The sequence below is a fragment of the Notamacropus eugenii genome, chromosome 4 (assembly GCF_028372415.1).
Source record: "Notamacropus eugenii isolate mMacEug1 chromosome 4, mMacEug1.pri_v2, whole genome shotgun sequence".
NCBI lineage: Eukaryota > Metazoa > Chordata > Mammalia > Diprotodontia > Macropodidae > Notamacropus > Notamacropus eugenii.
The window spans coordinates 352,128,906-352,133,006 of record NC_092875.1 but is presented as its reverse complement, the minus strand read 5'-3'; the positions used below and the strand labels follow the sequence as shown (position 1 = coordinate 352,133,006).

Here is a 4,101-nt window from a genome sequence, read left to right as displayed (position 1 = left end):
AACTAATTCGCTTTTTTTTTTGTAATCATCTATCTATAGCCTTGGAATATAAGAATTCTGAAGAAAAGGAAGAAAGATACCAACCTCCCACATATATAAAATCAATAACTTGTGAGTCATGCTGGCACATAGCCCTGCAAAAGACAAGGAATACCAATCATTAGATTAATTTTATACATGAATGTCCAATTCTTTACAGAATTTCCATCATTGACCTGCAAGGCAAAATAGGGAACATTCTTGTTAAGTGAGCAGATGATTAATAAAATACCTATTGGGCAACAGTGTGGTGAGATTAAGAGAGACTCTAAATCTACTATGACTTTCATGGCAGAGTATGTTAAAATTCAATAGGACAGATAGAGAATAACACAAAAATAAAGATCAAAGTAGCAAAAAAGTGAGTTGGGCAACAAGTTTCCATGGAATGTTATACACAAACATCTAGGAGATATTATTCCATAGAAAACTGAACCACTAGCATTTAAAAAACAGGAATTATTCATTACTATTAGAATTCAATATGGATTCATTGAAAATAGGAATGGCATGATAGTGTGTTTAATTCTGGCCTCTTTAAGAAGAAAATTAAGGGCCGCCACTGTGGTGGCCTGCTGCCTCTGGAGCTTAGGGCCCAGGATGTGAATAATTCTCTGGGCTCTACTGGGATTGACACAAGTGAGATGGAGCCACTATGATGCTAATTACAAAGAACCCCAACTTGATAAAGACTACTACCTTATTCTACTCCAAAATGCTGGCCAGATCCCTGATGATTGAGCTGCTGGAAACCCTCAAGAGAAAGCAGTTTAAAAAAATACCATGAAGCCAAAACTAAGGAGCGGGAGACCATTGAATGCAACTCCTACACCATCTTCCACCAGGCCCTACAGAACTGTCAGCCTGTCCTCAGCCTGGTCAGCATCCTTAAAGGTGGCTGCTTTTATCAGATCCCAGCCCTTCTGACTGACAGGTGCCAGTAGTTCTTGGACATGAAATGGATGATTCAGGAATGCTGGGAGAAGAAGCCCTGTTGAATGCTGATGCCAGAAAAGCTGTCTCATGTGTTACTGGAGGTCTTTCACAGCCAAGGCCCTGTGGTCAAGAGGAAACATGACCTGCACAAGATGGTGGAGGCTAACTGAGCCTTTGCCCACTCCCGATGGTGGTAGAGGGTGGGAAGCCTTGAGCCATGCGGTGAGAATCTGATACCACTGCTCAGCCTCTTGCCCTTCTGCTGCTGGGAAGGTCAGCTTGAACAGAGGAAGGACACTGAGCTTTTACCTACCATTGGGGGAGGTGGCAGGTTTCAAACTGAGGAGTGGTTAGAGCTGAGAGGACAATGTCTTCAAACTTCCTGTCTTGTAGCCTTGTCCCCTCAGTTGTTCTTAACCAGAATTGTAGTAAAGCATCCATTTGGTAAAAGGCAGGTAAAAATGTGGGCGGGTGGCATGTGAGTAGTGACTTGCTCAAGCTGTGCCATCCTGTTGGGCTCCACAGATGAGCAAATCTGTTTCCTTTGCCTCAATTCCAACTGAACCTTTGACTTTTGGAAAAAAAGAAGCAAAATTCACTTTAGAAAATGTTTACTAGAAAATTCCTACACTTGTTCATAATAAATTACTTATATATGCATGTGTATATATATATATATATATATATATATATATATATATATATATATATATATATATATATCCCACACTGAACAGTGTTTTGGTCAGCAGCTCAATAAAACTTGTCTGGATAAAATAAAAAAAAAGAAAATTAGGATTTGAAAAATGTTCAGTGGAAAACTCCAAAGGGGACTTGAGTGTTGGACAGTAAGACTTTTTATAAAAAAGTTAAAGCAACTGGAATTTGCTAACTTCAAGAAAAGAGTTAAAAATCAAACTAATAGAGATCTTAAAGGCTAGGGTAGACTCTCATAGACAAGACTGTAGTTGTCTACCCCCATCAAGGACAGTACCAGAAGAAATAAGATTAAGTTCCTATTTTAGCAGTTTACACTTAATGGTTTTTGTTTAAGAAAGAAATTCCCACCAGAGTAAGAATCAGTTATTGATGGATGAGGAAAATTTTCATTCAGTAGAGATCTTTAAATATAGAATACTTTCTAATAATTCTGGGATATATACCAAATATTCTACTCAATTATGGACTCATGTAAACTACTTAATTAGATATGAATTGTATCTAATGATTAATGTGCTTGATTTAGCTTGATCCCCTGTCCCAGCTTGGCTGAAAATTCTTACAGTCACCTAAGCTCAGTTGTACATTACTACGGGACCAGAAAAAGGACATACATTAAAAGAAACAAACCAACCTTTAATTGAGCTTAAAGTAGTAAGGAAAGGAATAAAATATTATCCATGCACATCCCACAGATCTGGGTCTTCTGTTGGAATAAATAGTGCAGAAAATATAGAAAACAATCTTCACCAAAAAACATGGAGTAAGAAGTGAATGGCAAATGGTCAGAATGAAGATAGACATTTTCAATTATGGAATGATTCAATCTATGTTCAGAGTAGTCTATTGCTCTTCCTCTACTCTTTAGCCTGGGTCTCCTTTCCTGTTTCTGAGGAACCCCAGAAACATGCTGGTTCTGTTGGTGTCCCAGTGCTGAATTGAGCCTCTATGTGTTGTGAGGGCTATTCTCCACTTGTGGCATGGGGTTGTAGTGCAGCTTGAAAGGAGGCAGAAGGGACATCTCTAGCTTCTTTTCCTCACCACCTTCTCCAAAGGGAAGGAGACCTTAGTTCTTTGAAGGAGAGGAAGCAGAAAGTTAGAACTGGAGGGCTCCTTACATGCTGTTAGGCTAGGAGATGCTACTTTCAAGCTCAAGCTAACTTCTGGTTGCTGTTTCAAAATTGGTGTTGAGAGAGGGAAGGAAGTCTCTAAGCTTTATATCTGAGACTTTTTTCCACAATGAAAACACAGTAATTATAAAACAAATAAACAAAAAACCATTTATACAAAGCAGTAGCAGAAATCAGAGAAAGTATATATAAAAGAATATGTTCCAGACAATACAGAGTAATGAAGCTCTCCCGTTGGGAGTGAGGTAACTCAGTTCAACCAAGAGAATGTTCTAGATCTCATCCAAGAAGTTCCCTGAAGTTTCTAGTTTAGTAAACTGGCAATAGGGACATGATGGAGACTTCTAGCTCCTCTCATGTCTTCTCTGAGTCTTTTCCTTAAACAACCTGAAGTAGATTTGACCTTTTCCATCTTGCCTTTCAAAGCTGGAAGCTAAAAATTCAACTCAAAGTTTGTAGAGTCCTGAAGGAGACTTGAAGAAGACCAGAGCTTTTCCATCCTGCCAACTCTGCCCTATCCCTCATGCAAGACAGGGCATTTATCATCACCAATAAGGAGAAAGTCTCATGCCCATAGATGTTGGAGTAGGGTTACACTGCCATTAGAGCCTCTTCTCTATAGTTCGTCCTTCTTCTCTGACTCAAAAGTCTTCTCATCTCAAATCAGAGACCACAGTTTCTAACCTGTGAATGCATCTTAAACTGTGGGTCTAGACTCCATATGGGGTTGTGAAAAGTTTGGCAACAGAAAAGGTTTCTGAATGTGAAACAATCAAAAACTAAAAATTAAAAGTGTAATGAGTCTGAAGTGTTTCTGGCAGCTCCTGTCTGTATTGCATTGTGTAACTTAACTAAAGTCTTACTTCTGAACACAAAGCATGCACACTTTGAATGTCTTCAGGCCATGAAATGCCAACTAATGCTACTGATAAGAAGGGATCATGAGTGGAAAAAGTTTAAGAAGCCCTATATGCAACTCGCCTTGCATTAGACACAGAATTCCATGGGAAATGGAATTCTGGAAACACCTCACTTAACTTTTTGGCCACTGGCTTCATTGGAAATGGAATTGCATGTGTCCTTGTTATAGATCATTGAGAGTGTTTTTCTACCTTTATGAAGATGGAAGAATGATGACTTCCAAAAGTATGCATAACATTTTGGTAACACAGATAAGATTATAGTTATGTTATAAGATAGTTAAAAGATAACTTTCCTTATGATCCATTGACAAGTATCTCAAGTGACAGGTAAAGGTATTCTTGAATTGATAAAT

General features: G+C 38.5%; 1 pseudogene; it reads left to right on the top strand.

The window, feature by feature from the left end:
* Positions 1–654: 654 nt before the first annotated feature.
* On the top strand, positions 655–1,172 carry LOC140502570 (small ribosomal subunit protein uS7m pseudogene; annotated as a pseudogene).
* Positions 1,173–4,101: the final 2,929 nt, after the last annotated feature.